Raw genomic sequence first — 22,660 nt, forward strand, 5'->3', positions numbered from 1 at the left:
AAACCTGTATTCTATTTCCTAAGTACAAAGCAGTATCAACCTCCAGCACGCATAACAAGTAGTGGATATGTCACTGCGTTCCCACCTATATATTTGCAGGTGCTTCTGCTGCAGAGAAGATCACGTTCAGTTTTTACAATATCATTAAAACAGGTTAATTTACAAGTCTTACATTCTTAAAATCATTTTTTTTAAAACAAGTCAACTACAGATAAAAAAAATACCTTCATGTAAGAAAATATTGGAAATGTTATACATGAGTCGAAATGCTACAGTAATGACTAGATGTGACTGTTATTCACAATTTGGATAAAATTGTGACTTTTAAAAATCTTGATGGACACTAACTTAACGCTCCAGGGAACCCTTCTCCTGGTTACTTGTGGATTCTATAATCAACGGGGTTGGTCTTAGGTATGCCCATCCAAATCGTGAAACCACATTAAGAAAGTTCAAAGACTGTGTACCATAAAAAATATTTTTACAGCCATAACTTTGCCATACCAGTCTCAATTTTAATCTAACTTATTTTCAGCTATGTATTATGTTATTACAGTTCCTCATAATTGTAGCACCTTATACTAAGTGGCATAACTAGACCTTTTGCCACCCATTGTGGTAACTGCCGCCACTAAGAGCTGATGTGGATGGGGGAGTGCTGGTTATTCCTGCGTTAGCTCCCCTGTGACGGCCGCAGGTAAGAGCAGTGGGGAGGCTGCCGCCCCCAAAACACATGCTGCCCAGAGAGGACCGCAACACCTACCCCCCCTTGCTACGCCACTGCTTACATCTGTTCCATTTCAGTGTTCTTGAGCTAGATGATTAAATGCTCCATATCGCAGTTCTAGCACTAATGTGTTTTCATTCCAGTTTTATTCAAGGCTTCTGAGGATTTCTGCATCTATGGAAGACACTCCACCATGGGAATGGTACTTAAAGTCAAGTATAATAAATCCTGCAGCATGTTTTGTATTCCGCCAAAATATTGTTTCAAAAATATCGTGAGACAAACATTTTGTCAAAAATATTGTGATGCCAAAGATGTAAATGGACAGAATAGTTGTATAGCTTAAGGGTTATTTTGTTTACTTTCTGTAATTATTATGTGGGCTGTTGGGTTTGTAGGGGAATAAAGGGAGACGTTTTCAAATACTTTTTGAATTAAATATACATTTGTTAAAAGTGTTCATTTGTTAATAATCCAATTTTATTTAGGTATTTAATAATGCTTAAAATATGGTAATAATTTATGTATTTGTTAATTAGATAATGGTGTAACTTTTTGATTATTTTAATAATATGGATTCTATAATCAACGGGGTTGGTCTTATGTATGCCCGTCCAAATCGTGAAATCGCATGAAGAAAGTTCAAAGACCGTGTACCACCAAAAATATTTTTACAACCATAACTTTGCCATACCAGTCTCAATCCTAATCTAACTTATTTTCCGCTATGTATGATGTTATTACAGTTCCTCATAATTGTAGCACCTTATTCTAAGTGGCATAACTAAACCTTTTGCCGCCCATTGTGGTAACTGCCGCCAGAAAGAGCTGATGTGGATGGGGGAGTGCTGGTTATTCCTGCGTTAGCTCCCCTGTGATGGCTGCAGGTAAGAGCAGTGGGGCGGCTGCTGCCCCCAAAACACATGCTGCCCGGAGAGGACCACAACACCCACTCCCCCTTGCTAAGCCACTGCTTACATCTGTTCCATTTCAGTGTTCTTGAGCAAGATGAATAAATGCTCCATATCGCAGTTCTAGCACTATGTGTTTTCATTCCAGTTTTATTCAAGGCTTCTGAGGATTTCTGCATCTATGGAAGACACTCCACCATGGGAATGGTACTTAAAGTCATGTATATTAAATCCTGCAACATGTTTTGTATTCCTTCAAAATAGTGTTTAAAAAAATATCGTGAGACAAATATTGTGTGAAAAATATTGTGATTCCAAAAATGTAAATGGACAGAATAGTTGTAGAGCTTAAGGGTTATTTTTTTACTTTCTGTAATTATTTTGTGGGCTGTTGAGTTTGTAGGGGAATAAAGGGAGACGTTTTCAAATACTTTTTGAATTAAATATACATTTGTTAAAAGTGTTAATTTGTTAATAAACCAATTTTATGTAGGTATTTAATAATGCTTAAAATATGGTACTAATTTATGTAATAGTTAATTAGATAATGGTGTTACTTTTTGAATATTTTAATAATATGGATTCTGATGAATGATATTATGTTTAGTGTGTTGTGTGCAATATTTAAATATATATATCGTTTCTTTTTTTAAATATTGTGAATTTCAGTATAATTGGGTGGGATGCGTTTTAAATCTACTTTAAGTTTTGCAATTGATGTGAGTTAGTATTTCATACATACATTTATGTTAATTTTCTACTACTTTTCGTTTTCAGTAATAAATATAAACAATATTTGTATATGTTTATGGAAATATAGTTTTATGCTATCTCTCTCTCTCTATAGATATAGATATATATATGCTACCTTTTTTTTTTTACTAACTTAATTTAGGAAAATTCAATCTCATCATTCTAATGTTTTCATTTTCCCAGCTGTTGCTGACACTGTAGTGATGTAGTGGGAAGGAAATAGTAAATCTGATCAATCCAAGTCGAACACTTTCCTTTCTGCTGATTATGTTGGAATGGGAATAGTGTACAGGACTCCATGGAAGTTTAACACATTCCCTACTGTTAAGTCAGGTTGATGGGGAAGTACTGAAATGGGACTCCTGCAAATCTACATTTATTATCTTTTTAAACAGATATATATGTTTTAATTTTAATTAAAGTAAACTATTTTTACAATTTGTTATGTTAATTTTATTGTTTACACTTTTTCAGTATCTATCGTGTGTCATTTTAATAATTATTTGTATTCTTAGGTTTAAATGATACTTTCCTTTTTCATTATAAGGTTTTCTATTTTTTGAGATTTTGAAGTATATATTTAATGTTTGTAAGTTACCATTTATGTACATGTTATAATACATCTATATGTTTATAACATAGCATTATTTTTCAAGTTAATATATGTTTTAAAGTTAATATAGTGTATAATAGTTAGAATGTTATGTACGTAAGTATTTCATGCTAATATTGTGGTTGTCCATATTTTGTTCTTGATATTGCTGACTTTACACACAAACAACAGTTAATATCTGTGCTTTCAATATCTTTTTGCTATGTTGCTATGTCACTGATATGTTTGTCAGTGATATTTTGTTAAACAACCCATTGTTCCATGCACAAGTTTAGATTAGCATTAAATGGTTAGCTGAATTGTTGTAAGGTCAACCAAGTGAGACTCCTTCCAGGGTATCATATAGCCAAGTGTCAAGCTTTTCCTCTGACAAGTGATTGTGTGACGATGAGGTTAGTACATTTCAAATGCAGCTGTAAATTTATTATGAATACATTTAAATAAACATAATCCCGATCTTTATATGGAGAATAGAGAGCTCTGGAAACCCATGCATTAAATTGTGCAGCCACTAACAAACCTCTCCTGGCAAATTGCAGTGATTGTCAGGGTCTATGAAAAATGTTGTAGACAAGATCCTAGATGCTATAGGCCAATTTCACTATTAGACTATATAGTCAAGATTGTAGGGCGTATAGTAGGGTCAAGACCTGAGTTGAGCAGGCCACGGTGATTTCCCCCATCCCAAAATTGCTTCAGAGAAGGGCTTGGTACCCAAGAACAGTGCCTTAACTGTACACCGGATGATCAGTAAATAAAGAATGGGGACATTATTGCTCTCCTTCATGAACCTCAGTAGTGCCTTCAGTAAAGTAAAGTGCTATAAATTATGGAATATTTTCACAGACTAGAGTTTGGATGAAGATTTGGCTGATTTCCTAAGGGCCTTGTATTCTGGGGTCACCGCCTCAGTAAGGTATTGGCTGCATGGAGAATGTTCTGAGCCCTTTGCCTTAGCACAAGGAGCATGTGAAGGGTGTGTGTTGGCCAATATCTTGTTTTTATTGTACATGAATGTTCTAAATGCCTTTCTGCAATCTACAGTGAAGGGCATGCCAAAGATCAACTCAATTGCAGTCCCGCCTTACGATAAGTAATTGCAAACTTTGTGATGTTTATGAACAACCTAATCCTAGAGATAAACTTTTCAAAAGCAAAGTTTATGGTGTGTAAACTGAAAACAAGGAAAATGAGCCCTATCCACATTAAGGTGAAGCAGATTGAGAAGATAAACAACTTTCCTTATCTGGGGTCATTTGTTTCATGCAGAACATGGTTGCACTGTATCTCGAATAGATGTCTGCATTTTAATCATTCTGTGGGCGCTTTGTTTAATTTTCATAGGAGTGTGAGTAACAAACTAATTCGGCCACTCACTCAAATATATGAACATAAATGCTTACAGGGCTTGATTTATGTGGCAGGGATTTGGGGTTGCAAATTGAAGATAACCGAATTTGCAGGCATTAATTATGTTTTTCACCTTCTACGCCTCATATTTTGTGCTTGAGAAATTTGGCTTAACCTATGCGATTGATCAAATGAAGCTTGCTCCATAGTTGCTTTGGGTTTTAATTTAGGTCAACAAACATGCTAACCTGAATAAAGCAATTATTTTCAACTGCTTGTCATGTGATAGAGGTCATACAATTCCATAGCTCAAATATATTGAGTCAAGTCACATATGTTTAATTCAAGCCAAGTTCATAAAGCACATAGCTAGCCTGGTTATACATAATAATAATACAAAAAGCATCTAAAAAAAATCCAACAAAATCTGTACATTAGAATTAATATTTTTTACAAACAGAAAAGAAGTATAATAGCAAACATGGGCATTCTACAAATGCTAACCACTGCCAGAGTGCCAAGCCTTGAATAGCTGCAAACATATCTATTGTAGTTAGTTACAAGTCCTTCCCAACTTTGTTCTTAGAAAGCCATACACTGTGCACCAATCTGCTCAGAATGAACACAACTAATTAAGAAGAGTCAGTCTGAGTGATCCGAAAGGCCTCCAGGGAATGACCGGAGGTCCAAGTTTATACAAAGGGGTCAGATCCATATTCGGCTTGCAGTTTGATAAGCATTACAGAAGAAAAGAACATAGTAACTGTTTCAAATACTTTGTTATCACCCATAGTGCAAATTGTGCTACCATTGTCCATTTAGAAGTGTAGTTTTTAGAGTGCCATAACGGAATTTGAGAAGTTCAATTTTTGCTCTGTTTGGGGTGATGCAATCTAAAAACCTTTCAATGGCAGAAGAACGTCTGAATTGTAAAAATTTGTCAGTCACTGTGCACTTGTGCCGTTTTGGTTTATGAAATTACGACCCATAATCCTAATGCGTCTTCTTTAACATATCCTTTAACATCATTTGCAACTACTAGGGTTTATCCTATAGGGTGGACATGCCCAAAATTGCAAACCATTTTTTAACATGTATAATCCATGATGTGGAGTATGAACCCTTCAACTCCAGTAGTTCTTCCAAACCTTTCCTCTAAATACAATGCTGCGAGTTGGTAAACTTTCTTTTACAGCTAGGTCAAAAGGAATGAGTAATAGGGGGCGCTCCCTGGGAGACTAAGTAACAATCTAACTAAAGAGTTTTCATCTATGTTCAGTGCAGTGGAATCTTCTGCACCCCCAAAGTTCTGTGTTGGCCACGTGGGTACTGTCTCCCTGCTGGGACACACCTGTGAGCAAGCTAAGGCTAGGTGCTGCACAGATGGTGTCCACAGGTGAGGAGAAGGGTTCTCCATTGGTTAGCTTATTGGTCCGGAGAGTATGGACAGAGGGAACCAACTGGGTTTAGCAAGGCGTAGAACCAGAATGTGGCCTGGTTGTTGTGGGCCAGGTCTAGGTTCTATCGCCTCAAGCAGGCAAGTTCGTCAAGGGATTGATTAGTCTGCTCTAGCTTTTGGCTGGGAGGGGTTTGTGTTAGACCTGGCTTTTTCGGCTGGTTGAGGCCCAGACTTTTTGCTTTTTTGCCTGCTGTTTCTGACCTGTTTTTGTTGGTTTTATGACTCTGGGCACTGCTGATCAGTGCTAAAGTGCATATGCGCTTCCTGTAAATTATTTTGATGGATTGATGGATGGATTACATGACTGGCATATTTGATTTACTGGTAAGTCACTAGTACAGTGTACAGTGTGCGCCCAGGGTCTGTAAATCAAATGCTGCTAGCAGGCCTACAGCACTGATTGTGCCACCCACATGAGCAGCCTGTAAATGGAACTCTGACCTGCCACTGCAGTGTCTGTGCGCAGTTTAGTACTGCCATGCCGACCTGGCAAGGGCACCCACTTACAAGGACCTAACCTTCCCTTTTCTTACAAGTGAGTCACATCTAAGGTAGGCCCAAGGTAACCCTGTGGGCAGGGTGCAGTGTATGTGAAAGGTAGAACATACCCTGATGTGTGAGGCATGCCTTGATAGTGAAATACCAGCATTTTCATTTTTGACTATTGAAATGCTATCTGTGCCATAGGATAGAATGGGAGTTTACTTATAACATCTTATAAATATAACTTCCCATAGGGACAAAATGGAAAGATGGCGTTTAGTATGCCTGAACCCAGAATGCAAAAAGCATCTTTTAGTAAAGATTATTTTTATATTTCTGTGTTTGAAAATACCACTTTTAGAACGTGACATTTTCTTGCTTTGCCATCCTGTGTGCCTCTGCTGGTTTGTGGATTGCTTGTCTGACTTTTGAATGACAGGGGCTGGGGATGTGCATTCTCTCAGATGGCCACTGGGGGGAGGGGGGGTTGATGTGTTTTCTTCCTTTTCTGGATAGGCTGGGCTGAATAGACCTGGGCTGCATTCAGAGTAGGGGGAGGAGATTTTTCACACCTGAATGGGCCTGGTCTGCCTTGGACAATGCTGTCTCCACCTCCTGCCAGCCAGCTGCACCAGAGAGGACAGAAATGGTTTTGGCTGTGCAAAGAGTTTTTGGCTACTAGAGAACAAAGGAATTTGTGCTAAAAAAAGTGGGGCCCAGACCCCTGAACTTTAGATTACTGCTTAACTAAGGAACCTGCCAGTAAGAAAAACTGGGAAAGCCGGAGGAGTAGTACTGCCCCTGTGCTGTGTGCTGTTGGGGTTGGCCTGCTGTGATTGCTTTTGTCTTGGGCAGGGAAAGGACTGGACTGTACTTTCATCATCCTGCTGTTAGAGTTTTCTCCAAGTTCTTGAAGTATAGTTTGCCTTCTGTTGGAAGTCTCAAGGATAGAAAAGACTTCAAAGATCACTTCTGGGAATCAAGGGGAACCTTTACCATGGAGCAGAGCTGGAGAAACTGAGGAGGAGTACTGTCTCTTTCCTGGTTGCTGTCTGAGGTTGGGATCTCCAAGGGCTTGAAATAGAGCTTGCCTCCTGTTAAGAAGTCTCAGGGACACAAAAGACTTCCTGCAACTCTGCTGGAGCTGCTGGACTCTGCCATCTGTGAGCCCTACCCATGCCTGAGGTGCCTCCTGCAGTCAAAAGGCCTCAGAAGTGGGTTGTGCAGCTGCTCTCTGCAAGAACCATCGTGAAGCATTGCAAAACAGTGAAAAGACTCTTGGAACAGACCGTAGGCAATGCACACCTGTGCCGAGTCCCGCTGGGTGATTGGATGCCTCGCCATGCTGCCCCCAGCACAGATGCTGGGCGTTGCGAAGCCTCGCCGCACAGCCAGCAGCACCAACGCCGGACGTGAAGCCTTGCAAAGTGACACCTCACCTCTGGTGTGCAACACATTGCACTTGGACGCCAAGTCTTCAAGAACACCGGCGCCGCAGTGAAAAACTGATGCATCACCTGCACACACAACAAGAAACTGACACAACCCCTCCCCTTCAGTAAGGAACCGAAGCATCACCTTTCTTAGGCATAAGGAATTGACTCATCACCTTCCATGTGGCTATTTTTCTGTGACTGTGACTGTGATTGATGCATCCAAGGTACTTTGTGTTGATAGTGTTGCATCCATAGTTTGCTATAGACAGGACTGTTTTTGCCTACTAAGGATTACATTTTGATTCCTGTATTGTGGATTTTTGTTATTTTGGTCTTGTTTGGTTTAAATAAAGATTACTTAATTTTCTAAACTGTGGTGGTGTCCATTTGTAGTGTTTTCACTGTATTACTGTATGTGTGCACAAATGTTCTACACACTGCCTCTGAGATAAGCCTGTCTGCTTTTGCCAAGTTACCAAGGGGGTATGCAGGGGTTATTTTAGAAGTGTATACCCCTTACCCTGACTAGGAAGAAGGGTCCATGCTTGGACAAAGGTGCAAATCATTGCTAACTAGAGACCCCCATTTCTAACAGCCCTGTACACCTTCAAGGCCTGAGATATAGCCCTGGTGTGCAAGGTCATGTGATGCTTAAGAACAGCCACACTTCTGTGTGCCTTGATTGTCTTACTCTTTGTGATATTTGGGACTCAAGAGGATCAATAATCCACCCGATCCCCAAATAGGAGGTACTCGCTTGGAACAAGCAGTGGATTTGACTATCACTAACCTATCCCTATATGTTTTTTGGGAGTTAATGGCCATATATTTAATTTTTAAACTATTTATGTCTATGAGCTTGTTTTCACAGTAGGTCTGGAATTCTTCCATCACTTTGAGGCATAGTGCGTTGCGAGACACAAGCAAGATATCATCCACAAAAAACAAAGCAGGAACAGGGTCGCCATTACATTTTGGGGCATCGTGGATACATTCCATTACTGTCACTAAGATCGCTCAAGTAAATGGAGAAAATAGTTGGTGCCAGGATGCACCCCTGTCTAACTCCTGAAGTGACATGGATGCACTCTGTCAACTCCCTCTCATCTCATGTGTGCGTAAATGCCCTTGTGAGTTCTAGCGATGTGGTGGACCAGCGACTCTGGTGCCCTGATCGCTCATAGATGTTCCCAAAGTCATTTCCTGGACACTAGGTCAAAAGCTACTTTTAGGTCCACAAATGCAATACATGCGGTCCTTCAATAACTTAGTATATTTCTAGGTTATCAGCTTGAGATGAAAGGCCTGGTCAATAGTGCTTATTTTAGGCCTAAAGCCCGTCTGAATATCCATAAGGTCATTTACCTCTGAATTGTCCAAGCATTCCTTTAAGGCAGTAGCAAAAGAATAGTGAATCTAGATCATCACAATTTTGCTGGGATGTAAATGGACATATGGTGTTAATGCTGTGCAGAATAGGTCATACATTTTTACATGATGTAATTTAGGATGATACTTCTCCATTTTACAGTTTTCCAGGAATAAACAACGATGGGTTACCTCATGATCTCAGGTACCTGAAAACCGAAATCCTTAGGTCACATATAATTCATTGTCAATATTAAGGCATTAAGATCGCTATCATGACTATCTATTATGATGAAGTTTATCAACTCATACCAGGTTCTGGTATCTAACAGTATTTAATCTAGTCAACTAACATATTTGCCCCTCTTAAAGGTATGCTTCCTCTTCCTGTCGGACATAGACCATCCATTTCAAGCCCTTAAGCCATATTCTAGACAGAGGAAATCATTGAGTGGCGTACGTTGTGCAAATCTCCAATGGTTCCTTGTCAAGGTAAGGAATCCCAAGCACCTTGTCCTTTTCTTGAGTTATCTGAAATAGGCCAATAACTGGTTCAAAAGAGGTATTAAAATCCCCCATAATTATTTTGTGATGTTCTAAAGGGTCATCTAACAGGGTCAGTACAGCTGACTTTATTTCTATCTGCAGTGTGATTATAAATATTATAGAAATTAAATGTGTGTCGATTGATATATCTCAGTGACAAACCTAAGCTCTCTGAGGAACCATTATACACGTTTATCAGTGTAGAATAGGTGGAGATTCTAATCCATGTGATCAGGCTTCCAGAGGCCCTTCCTGATTTCATTTAACCGGTATAGTTGGAAGGTGAAATGTCAAAAATCCTAATTTATGGGGCTCGGTCACCTCTCTAGGTCTCCTGAAATTGGCACAACTCATTGTTAGATAAAAGTAGGCCAATCTGGCTCCAAAAACATATAGGGAGTCCTGTGACATTCCAGGATAGGAGTTTAAGTTCACAATCTGATTATTTAGATTTGAATTAATATAAGTGGACCTAGGGCAATCCCTCATTTAAGTATCTACATCTAAGTTCTTCGCAATGTGTTGGAGAAAGGAAAATTTCAAATCTAGTCCCAGTGAGTTTGTATGAGATGCCACAGGAAGTACAATTGCTAGATGCCAATGGACCTGTTCGAATAACACAGTCGTAGGGTGTGAGTCAATCAACGTATTTAAGATCCTTGCTGGGTATGTCCTCAGTAAGATCAATACACAGAGTTGGTAGGCTAGCCACAGTGTTAACGGTACTGCTGTGTATAAAATTCAAATGATTAACATAGTGTTAGGGTCATTGAGTTTAAAATGTACATCAGAGCCAGCCTGAAGTTTGGCACTTAAATCAAGTTTGATTAGCCACTCCTCTATCCAAGAGTCCCTCATCCGTAGTTCAATAAAATCTAAAGGGCAATTAGAGCAACTTCTAGCATCTATAATATCCAATATAATAACAGAGTAACAATGTCTGATGTATTTCATCCAATGTATGATTTTGTTTTTAATGAGTCCTGGTTCTCTCTTGTTCCTAATACTAGTGGTGGTACATTAATCAAACAAATTAGTGCCATGTTCACTGGGTAGGTTTGCTATAGGGGAGCCACAAGGAAAATGTGTATGCACCCATTATTTGCCCTGGCTGTAGTTAAGGTGGCTAAGTGGGGGCATTTGTCTTTGTGGGATTGGATTTTGGTGGTTGACCATGTTCTTATTAGTTTGGGATGAGTTACAAGTTAATGTCAGTCCCCTCAGAGATGATGTTCCCGGTTCAACCCCCTTTGAATGCATATATATACACCATTTGACCCCCACCTCACCAGCATTGAGTCTAACAGGAATTACACTAATGTCTTAGTGGCATGCCCATCTATCAGATGACTTAGATTGAAGGTGAATGGCCTTATCTGACTCTCCTTCGGGATTAGCCCTAGATGAGTTGAATCTCAGCAATTTTGTTGGTCAGGTCTGTAACAGGTATACTGAGATGGTTAACTTCACCCATAAGAAAGTTAAAGACCTTTATCTGCACTTTGTTAAAAACAGTGGCTGATTTAGACTATGAATTACAAGTATTATGAATACTTTTTAAGACAATAGATTGCTCAGTTGGAGGGTGAAGCTCCTTGTGCTCCTCAATGTACACAACTTCCAGTCTATTAGAGCATTTGATGCCCTAAGAGCTATCTATAGGTTTTGTGGATGGTTGAGGCTTCTGTTGAGGTCAGGTATTGTCGCTCGATTTGGCCATGCCTGTTTGCGGAGCATCCTGAGGTGTAATATTTTTAGTAATCAGGAGTGGGGCATCAGTCTTAGCAAATGCCTGCAATGGGTGTTTAATGCCGTCCCCTCGGCCCACCTCGGAGGGTGGTTTACCATGGGGTTTACTGGCTTTGGTAAAAATGTGCTACTTTGGACCTGCTCTCGCCTCCACTCCCTTGATTGCCTGTTTTAGCACCACCTCTTTTAGGAGTTTACAGTATTATTAGTAGCTGCATGTGTTTATAACTTTATATTTTGGTGGCACCTTGAGGGTAATCACTTGCTTTCCTTTTGTCTATAATGAAATTTTGAGATTACTTTCAAAAAGCAATTAAGGCATTAAGGAGGATACTAGATATTACTGCACTACTCACTATTACAAGAGGACAGGCACTAAAAACGTCTCTGCAGGTCTTCTGAGCACAATACGGCCAAATACAATAGTAATATAACTCTCTTCTTGCAATATCGCCTTGAATGACTTAGAGATCAAAACAAAAAGCAACACTTCTATCAAAACACAACAATAATACAAGTACAAATAACAGCTATATTTGTATTACTATTAAGATACCTGTACAATGCTCATGGGTGGAACCCAAGAGAGTCTCTTGCTAACTTATGAATATGAGTTGATCTGCATAGGCCAACTATAATTCATACAGCAGGGTCCAGGCCCAGTAATTAAGTGCATCTCTGATAGTAATCCAATATTGGCCAGACTATGTTTAAAACAGCCCAGCAAAAAAAGAGTGAGTCCAGTGGAGCTCACATGAACCAATAAAACTGTTAGGGTCCAACAACTAAAATGGTTCAATTTACAAAAGTTTGTAACAACAAATGTGACCTTACCGAAAGCAATAAGTTAGAGGGGTGGCCCAGCTTAGCCTCATCCAAGCACTGACAGGTGGGGATGGGCCCGCCTTAGGCCTGGGTGTTGACCAGGTGCATCCCATGTGAGTACCAGCCACAGGAGTGTGAGAAGTGCTTTGTAGCCCAATGGTTCTGGCCACATCTCGCCCTGGCCTCAGCGTGTAATGATATATGGGGTGTGGAGTCTCCAGATACAGAGTTCTGTGTCCCCCAGCGCGGCAGTAGAAGAAATGCTATATAGTCGATGGTATTGGCCACGCCTCCTTCTGGCCTCATCGTGTGATGATTTATAGGGCTTGGAGTCCCCAGATGCAGATATCTGTGTGCTGCACTGAGGGAGTGGAAGAAGTGCTATATAGAGTGTTTGTGTTTAACATACCTCCTCCTGGCCTCAGCATGTGATGACTTCTGGTGCTTGGAGTTCCCCGATGCAGTTCTACATATATTCCCAATATATTGAGTCTATGACCAAAGCCGTTGGCAGACCTGATCTGGTTACTTACCCTCATTAGCGAGCGAAGGCGGATATCAGTAGTGAGAACAAATTATACATGTCATTTTCCACAGTGGTCTTGGGAAAAAAGGAAATGGGTAAACCAGTGCTGCGGGATTATGCTATTGTCCAGACTGCCAAAAACATTCAACCATATCTGACCTAGGTCAGCAACCCGAGGAAAAGACTGTTTTTGTCGAAGTTTTGGTTGGAGACTAAACCATCCCAGTTAAATTAACTCCTCGGCTAATTTGAATATGTGTCTGTTCTTGTTTACCCCTGTGACAACGTTTCTTTTCAAACTCTGGCACGCTTGATCCTCTTTTGCAAATAAGATTGTTTCACCAATACTTTTTCTTAAACCTATTCTTAAACTATATGGATTCCATCAGCACAAACGAGCTTTGCATTTTTTGTGTATGTTACCTAATCAAGTTGTTTGTTATCATGCTTTTTGAAATCTGCCTTAGGCAAATAAATCAGCTGAATTTCGGAATCTCTATTGCAAAGTTTTTAAAGATGCTGCGGTGTTAGAAACATTCTTATTTTCTCTTAAAGCTATCTTGTTTTTAATTATGTTTTTTATGGCTTATGCATTTTTACGATTTGTTTTGAAATATTCAAATAAAGCTATTGATTGAATCAAATGAATGTATTAAGAAAGGGAGGAGCAGGTCCCATGCTGGATAAGATCATATGGGCAGAGAAGAATACTTGAAGGAAGAGGGGTCACTCCGGAGAAATATTAGCAGGAGAGACTAATACATGTTCTGCCCCCAACTCTATTTTACTCGATTGAGGCACTTGCCACATTAGTATCTTGCTTATTTCCGGAAATTAATGTTTAGAGTTCTTCTGGATGAGTCAGCATTCCCTGATATATAGCAACTTTCCCATTGCATACCAAAGCAAACAATTAACTCAGACAATGGAAGAACTGACACAACCAAATGGTTTGTGCAAAGAGCAAGTTCATCTGAAAGTCAGAGAAGGAAAAACATATTAAAGGAAATACATATGAATATCTACTGCTTTCCTTCTTTTGTTGATTTGACCCCTGAAAGTGGGTCCTTATCTTTTGGTCATCCCATCCCGCTGCTGAACTTAAGGAACAGCATTCTTGCTAGAGTTCGCTAAACGTAACCCAACCAATATAAGGCTGTTCTACAAGGAGTTTCAACAATATCACCCAAATGCTTTTTTGTACTGGCTACCAACTGAAGCAAGAGTCAATTTTGAATTGGTTGTCAGATAACAAACCCTTGCACCTGAATGAGACTTGGCTAAAGTACTCTGCTTCACATGCAGGCTGTAAGATCTAAGAAGTAGGACTCGCTATACTTAAAGCGCCTAAATTTAGAACAGCTCGTGCTCAACAACATTATTTTTCAGAACCTGGAACTACTTTTTGTAGCAGCATTCCAAAAGATTTATCGACCAAACCACCTCTCGAGCTATTTTAATGACACCAACATGCCCACCATTTCTTCTCTGCTTGAGGAATGTACTATGTCTATCCCTACCTATTGACCTATCTTAGCTCTCTGATGTTACCAGTATATGAATCTGTCCTTGAACTATAAACCACCCATTTACTTTGTGCTTGAATCAGAACTATATAAAACTGTATAGGTGTATAGGAATAAAACCCTGACAGACATCATTCAGGCACATTCACTCAGTCTAGCAAGTGTAATCTGATTTTGTTAGTATATCGAACACAGCATAAGATATCTCTTATGGGCTGGTGGATAGCCAGTATTCCAGGCATCAACTCTCCTCTCTCTGGTCGAGGTCATGCTCTTTGTTCTCTTTCGAAGTCTAGGAATAACCTAGACTTCCAAATTCTCACACGTGGCTCCTCCAAATAAATAGATTTTCTTCACACCAGAATTCAAAACGACATGAGTCAACCAACTGGTGCTAATTCCCTCAGGCTCAGGCGGCTGACCCCCATTCCCACCAACAATTATGATGAACTGATTGGCTTTCCTCTCCAAAAACACACAAAGCAAATAGGAGTGTCTCTGCCCCAGTCTCTGAGGAATAGTGTTAAATTAGAAGTTGCATGTCTGTACTTTCTCAGAGAAAATGTAGACGGATGCTGATGTTATTTGCAAAATCCTGTCTTGCTCAGGTCTTAGAAAAGGAGACTGATTTGTTCAGCAACTACTGAAGTGGGTTCAAGCTTAATATTGTATACATCATGATTCCATGGTAATTTGGTCTTGTTTCTACTCGTTCCTTGTTTGCACACATTCTTCTTCCATACGGAAACACATTATTTTAATAGTAAGTATCATTTTGAGGCAACCTTGAAAAATTCAAAGTTTAGCACTTTCAGGAAAAGTCTCTACATCAGGAAAGTTTCCCTCTACTGGCTGATTTGTAAACTAGCAAAGTTAGAAGTGAGGGTAGTCCCATGTGGTATCACTGGCATTACTTTTGCTAAATTATCAATTAGGCGAAACACATAAAAAATACGTACATTTTAGAAATCACTAAATCAGCTATTTTCTAATTGGCGGTTTCTGTCACTTAAGATAAGTAGCCAATGGGAGAAAAGAGATTATCGTATTTTACTCCCACATTCGGGCAATCAGACGTTCTCTTATAGCAGTATGCTACTGGGTTCTAAATCTGAGCTAAAAACTCTATTGGATATCTAGTGGATTTTACTTGTCAGAATAACAAAAAAATATTTTCTTCCCTCAAGTCCGAAAAAATTGTTAAAGAAAGTGTTTCTCATGCGTAAGGTGTTTTATCACTCATGCTGGATGGAGCATTACAGGAGATGTTGCACTACTGTCACACCACTTGACATCTCTTTATGGCCTTACGGACGGACCTTGTGGTCCCTACCATCAATGGCCCACAACCGTAGCCTGGAGCCGGAGCAAGGTTCTGAAACTCAGACACATTCCTCTCTCACAACGTCCCCTTCACATGGATTCTGTGCCAAACTGGATGCTTTCAGAGAAGTGGGAAGTGATTTCAGCTGACCAGAGGATTGTGATGCTTCTAACCTGCATTGCAAAACCAGTTCAAATGAATACTTGTGTTTCCCTGTAGATATTTTCCTAATAAAACCTTTTTTTGGTATGTCTTCAATGAAAAGACAATAATTCAAGTCATCTTTAGGTTATCCCACCATATTTCTAGCTTGTTCAAGGTCATTTATTTATTTTATTTATTTATGACATTTGTTAAGCGCGCGGCTACCCCCAACAGGGGTGTCCCGGCGCTGCGGACAGCAACGACGTAGAACCTAAAGTTAGCAGCTGGAAAATAGCAATGTCTTCAGTTTACATCTGAACTGCGATTCTGATTCAACCAGGTGAAGATTTACTGGAAGGGAATTCCAAAGTTTGAAAGTAACCACAGCAAAAGCTCTACCACCTTTACTAGCTCCATCGAAGCGGGGGGAGCAGGAGACGGGGGTGGTTAGATCTAAGAGCTCGTGATGAATGGACTAGCTTCAACCTTCGTCTGAGATACCCCGGACCTTTCCTGTTCAGAGCCCTGAAGGTAAGTACCAGGGCTTTAAACTGGATTCAAGATCCACATATCTTTCCATTCCAAGGAATGTTCAGATTTCTATCAAATTTGCTTACCAGAATACTGTAACTGGGGGGATCTCTAAGCCTTCAGAGTTACCGGGGGTGTGGCCTTTTCTATCAGGGTTGAACAGTTTGCAGAATAGCACCATGATTGTTGTGCCCATTTATATTGTTTTTTCCAAGAATAAAGTTCTGATTCAAAACTGGATGCGTTGGTCCTGCCAACAAGTTTTCCTGGGATCAAGCAACTCAAACACCTGTGTTCAAGTCCAGAACCAGTCTGACTTCAGAAGAGAATAGGAGCAAGCTACCGGGAGAAGACTCCTCTGAATGACCGGAACTAGCCTTCATTGAATACATGGCAAGGAGTCAACACTATAAAGCGGCACTACCAATTCACTGTCTAACATGTGAATGAGAGTTTTCTAATTCTATAAATACAAGCTTTTATACAAAATGAAAAATATGTTGCATTACAGTATAACACATCTAAACTTATATGTAGGCTTTAAACATAGTCTTTCAGATGCAGAGGAGTCTTCTTGATTCGTTGAGATCTCAACCCAGTTCACTTCTAAGAGAGCATTATCCAACACACAACGGTTACCTGGAGACTCAGGCACAGCAACCGAAGATTAAGCATCATCCACCACAGGATGGTATTAGGCTACTCTGTTCAGATTCCTCATTTTGTGATCACTTGTTTTAACAGCATTTTCAAACACTTTGATGATTTTCAAAGTATGGCTGAGCTTCAAAACCTTATTCCTTACTGTAGGAGATTTCATTTTAATACAATCACCAACGTGCACTAAAGTTCTCTTCAACGCTCTCTGTAATTGCTTGAAAATGGATTTTTGATAGACTAGGGTGCGGGCCAAAGCCAGGCAAAAACCACCACTCTAGTCAGGATAAGGGAGTTACACGTCTAAAATAACCCCTGCTCACCCCCTTGGTAGCTTGGCAGGGGCAGCCAGGCTTATCTTAGAGGCAGTGTGTAAAGCATTTGCACATAACCAACAGTAAGACAGTGTACGCACCACAAAAGGACACCACGCCAGTTTAGAAAAATATCTAAAAATTTTATATAATTAAAACAAGACCAAAAACGATGAACATCCACAATACTATACTCAAAAGTTCACAGTTCAAAAATATGTTGAATAAAAAGAGTTCATTGTGTGGATAACTCCATCCGGGCTTCCACAGTGTCATGAACACACAAATCTAAAAACAGTTCTGGCTATACCGGACGTCATCAGGGCTCTTTATTAAAATATTACAACCAGTATTGATAGATTTCAGTCTTAATAATCATTCAGTTGATTTCTTCTTGTACTCAATTCAATTAAGTCTAAAAATGATGAACAATTCTAATGATGTATATCAATCTTTAATTATTCAGTCAACCTCTACTGGCTCTCCAGACAATTCTAGCCAGACCAATATTCAATTCTTATGAATAGCTATATTAGCTTAAACTCTATTCGAGCTTCCTTGGTATTCAAGTCCACAGACCCTTAATATATACACATAAATATTCGGTCTTCGTAAGTAGTTTCCCACAGTATCCAGTACTCCAGGGTATCTATTCGTTCCTAGTTTTGCATTAATGCAACATGTTGGTTCATCTGCAACAGTTTTGGAATACAATTTGTTATATTTTATTGGAACTTGGCCTGCTTTCTGTTTACTGAAGAAATACTATAATAAATTGTTGATGTGGACATTACTATAAGACGTTTCTTTCCATTTTGTGATTTCTTTCCAAAGTACTTTGTCTTGTCCTCACACCTTCTCACAGATTATCTCAACTTCTCTTCAAAATAAAATACAACATTAACACTCATCTATGCTACTTCGCTCTGCTGTCACTGCTAACTTTAATGTTCCTCGCTATAAGAAGAGACATGGTGGAGGGCGCTCTTTTGCAGCGCAGGCAGCGAGGGAGGGGACATTTCTTCTCCTTCCTCTTAGACTGACTTTCAATCATCTGGGTTTCAGGCAAGCATTTAGTAAACTGCTCTTTCAATATCACTTTTTTGTCTAGTTGCTCCTTCATCTCATTCTATATCCCTTGTGCAGCAGGACACCCTTTTAGGTAATAGTTACTCTCAATAAAACATTAAACATAACATTAACATAACAGTCTTGGGCTTCTATAAATCCATGCACTGCAATTAGCACCAGGTAACACCAGCACACACTCATTCTAATTCAGTTCCCAATACGGTTCAATCATTCCTCTCCCTCCTGATTAATTTTAATAATTCACACTAACAGTTTCTTGTGTTTTGTATTTATTTTCTCCTTTGTCTTACTTAAATGACACAGTTATTGAATTTACAAACAAAAATCCATCTTTGGATGCTGAAATCGGATATGGGATTACAATCTCTAACCATTTCAGGGCCGGTGGCTCTTTGTTAGGTGAATTAAATAACTGCTCACTGTATTGTTCAAGCTTTGAAACAGAAGTGCACATACAAACAGCATAGTGATTAGTTGTAGGAAATTGGGTTAAACCCTACTTAAGCGCCAACTACTATTCTTATTTGGGCCTAACACAAGGAAACTCAAATTATCCTGTGGTTAAACCCCTGGTAGCTTGGCACAAAAGCAGTAATGCTTGACTTTGAAGTACTTCATAAATTCTTTATACATTACCTCGATCAGTAATTCAGTGGAAACACAGGAAAAATCCCACACCAAGTTAGTAAACTAGAGTAAAATCTAATAAATTGAGACCAAAACGAGATAAGCAAATTCAAAGATTTAGGTAAAACAGTGCTTAAAAGCAAAAAGTGCCAACTGTGGGCATGTGGTTGCTACAGACCTGGACATAGTCACAAGTTCAGGCCGAATGTGATGGAGCACGCCCGGATACTGGGGTCAAGTTAGGCCCACTGAGCAAAGCACCTAAAATCCTGATGCACAGTGTGTGCGGCGTTGCTTTGCAAGGCTTTCCATCATCCGGTGTCAGGTCCAAGGGGTTGCAAAGGCCGCGATGCAAGATCCTGCATCGGGTTGCAGAGTGCTGCGTTGGTTACAATAAAGTGGTGCTGTAAGGTTTCACGTCGAGTTACATCTGTTTTGATGAAGCTGGCTTGGCGAAGTTTGAGTCACTCAGGCTTATAGCTGTATGGGTTTGTGGGCTTTGCTTCGCTTCACACTGGGTTTGGTGACTCCATGGCTGGGCACCTCAATCTCACTTCCAGGATCCAGGACTTGAGGGGCATAACTTGGGGAGGGGGGTTAGGACTCGCAGCAGCAAGAGTACAGGTGCAAGGTTCAACCTTTTAAATACAATGCACCCTGCCCTCTGGACCACTTAGGGCATATACCCTATAGGTGACATATGTATTAAAAAGGAAGGTTTAGGCCTAGCAAAAGCTATGTTTTGCCAGATCGAAATGGCAGTTTAGAACTGCACACACAGGCTGCAATGGGAAGCCTGGGCAAGCCTGGGACATGTTTAAAAAGGCTACTTAAGTAGATGGCACAATCAGTGCTGCAGGCCCACAGGTAGCATTCAACTTAGCAGCCCTGGGGTATATGTAGTTCAGATTTACTAGGGACTTGCAAGTCAATTAAAAGTGGCGATTAGATGCAAGCCAATTCTACAATTGTTGAAGGATAGGGCACAAGCACTTAAGTATTGGATAGCAGTGGTAGAGTGTGCAGAGTCCCAAACGCCAACAAAAATGGTTTCAGAGAACAGGAGAGTGAAGGTAAAACATTTGAGGATGACCCTGCAGAGAGGGCAAAGTCCAACATTAGTGCACCTCTAATACTCATTGACAATACATAACAAGCATTTGCTAGGCCAATCGGTCTTGCTTACCACATGGTGGGTCATCACCCCAGCTGAAACCGCTGCCACCATGAAGTACATCAACTTAGGTGCCCCATCGGATCCCTACCCATACCACACCTATTCCGGAGGACTGAAACCCATCAGTGCGATGCGCAAAACCATTTTGGATGCCACCACCTCTTTCGCGACCTTTCCAGAAGCTTGGAAACATGCAGCTGTCATCAAACTTTCTTCATCAAGGCTTCCACAAACCTTCCAGACACCTCCACTCTTCTAAACTCCTACTTGCACACATTCAACGCACACGGAAAACTGGATTTGATAGTTAAGCCTTCTCATAAACTGCTCCTAAAGTGTAGCACGACCTGCCACTACACACAAGAGCCTCCTCCTAACGTCTTGAATCCCGCAAGAAGCTGAAGACCTAATTATTTTATTAGTCCCACTAGGCCATAGGCTTGGCAAAGCACACACTTGATCAGCACCAGGATACCCTCCATAACATAAAACATAACTTAACACACGACACACAAAACACAACATACAAAATACGACACACAAAACAATGCTTGTTTATACTAGTCTCTCAAGATGGATGTTGTATCATTCACATTTCTGCTACAGTTTTCTGTACCCACTAGGCGGTACTGAAAGACAACCAATTGGTGTTGTTTAAACATGGCTCTGGTTGCAATGCTGTGTTCAGAGTGACAAACCGACAGACAGCAACACCACAAAGCTCCCGTGAGCGAACCCAACACAGAAAGGGAGGAAAGCAACAAATAGGAGCAAGGGAACTGGGATTGATACAAAAATTCCTCCAATCTTGAGCAAAGATTGGCATTCTGGAATATGGTATACAATGCTGTTTCCTGACAGTCAGCTGAAGCAGTCTGTAGTGAGACCGCAAAAATGCGAACTTTTGAACAATGTACTTTAAAACTGTGACCGTATTTCATCCCAAAACATCTCAATGTGAACAACCCATTATTTATGTCCAAAAAATGTCCCTGTTAATCTTCTTATTTATCTTGCCTCTTTCACAAATGTGTTCCTAATAATTCAAGACATTTTCTATTTCTGGGTTATATACAAATGTACTAATTGACATTCATTACTGTGATTAGCGACTGTAATTATACCTTGAGACCTATCTCAATTAGTTTTACAGATCCATGAGAGATTTGGAGCTGTAAACATAATACCAATATCCAATCACCTCAGTTCAACAGGGGAAGAGCTCACAGATTAGATATTTTTGGGATATTGACCCATGAGAGCAGAAATGACATTTTCTACATCGTGGCCTCTCATCACGTTGTGGCCATCATGCATTAGTCATCACACCCTAATATCTCTTCTATATCATTTGCTGTGTCACATGTACTGCAAAGTATTTTTTAATTGAACCAAATTCAAGGAATAAAAAATAAAATCATCAAAACTACATAAATATGAATGAGTATTTATATAGACCAAGCTGGGTTTTATAATTCATCAGTAGAGATCACAACAAATGTTATCAGGCATTGCTGAGAATGCTCAGCTCACTGACTCAAGAGAGCCTTTAAAAAAAAAAAAAAAGGATAAGGATAAAATCCAGAAACATGTATAGCGATGAACAGCCCTACCGGCCCTACCTTTGGTGAAACACTATTACTAATATTAATTTAACTCAATGTTTGCATTTTCGTTTTTATTGTAATCAAATGATTAATACAATAAAGCATTTTATACTACTACTACTACTACTACTAATATTCAAGTAAGCACTAATTGTGAACTGCACTCACCATAATGCAAAGGAGCTAACTCTCCTGGGATCTGAGGCAGTGTGTTCCCATCCCCATTCTGTTTAAAACGGCTCTGTTGAGTCAGTGAGCGGACAAGCATTTGGAGATGCGCTGTTGCGCCTGTGAGAGGTACTAAGACTGGAGAGGACTATGGCAGCATTCTCAAACAGCCATGACAAAGTTTGTTTTTCATCTCTACTGATGAAGGATAAAATACAGAAACGCATGTGTCTAGAGATGAACACCACTACCTGCACCTACTCTGGTAAAATACTACTAATAATATTCAAATAAGAGCAAATTGTGAACTGCATTCACTATAATGCAAATGGGCAAACTCTGCAGGGATGTGAGGCAGCGTGCTCCCATCCTCCTTCTGTTTGAAAAGGCTCCCTTGAGCCAATGAGCTGACAAGCCGTTGCAGCTGCACCCGTTAAAGGTTCTGAGACCTGAGAGGACTGTGGCAGCATTCTCAGCAACTCCTGCTAACATTTGTTTTTGATCGCTACTGATCAAAGATTAAATCCAGAAACACACGTCTAGAGATGAACACCACTACCTGCATCAAAAATGGTGAAATACTACTATTAATATTCAAGTAAACGCTAATTGCGAACTACATTCACCATAATGCAAAGGGGCAAAATGTGCTGGGATGTGAAGCAGTGTGCTACCATCCCCAGTCTGTCAAATAACTATATTCTGTTATGTGCCAAGAAAAACAAGCAAGAAATAGTACAAATCAGT

The 22,660-nt window shown here is 40.0% G+C and overlaps 1 protein-coding gene across 3 annotated transcripts in view; it reads right to left on the reverse strand.

Moving 5' to 3' along the window:
* LOC144771763 (arylsulfatase D-like) overlaps positions 1–22,660 on the reverse strand; it is a 713,936-nt gene that overhangs the window by 301,791 nt on the left and 389,485 nt on the right. The gene's annotated exons all lie outside the window — the stretch shown is intronic.

The sequence above is a fragment of the Lissotriton helveticus genome, chromosome 8, assembly GCF_964261635.1.
Source record: "Lissotriton helveticus chromosome 8, aLisHel1.1, whole genome shotgun sequence".
Classification (NCBI taxonomy): domain Eukaryota; kingdom Metazoa; phylum Chordata; class Amphibia; order Caudata; family Salamandridae; genus Lissotriton; species Lissotriton helveticus.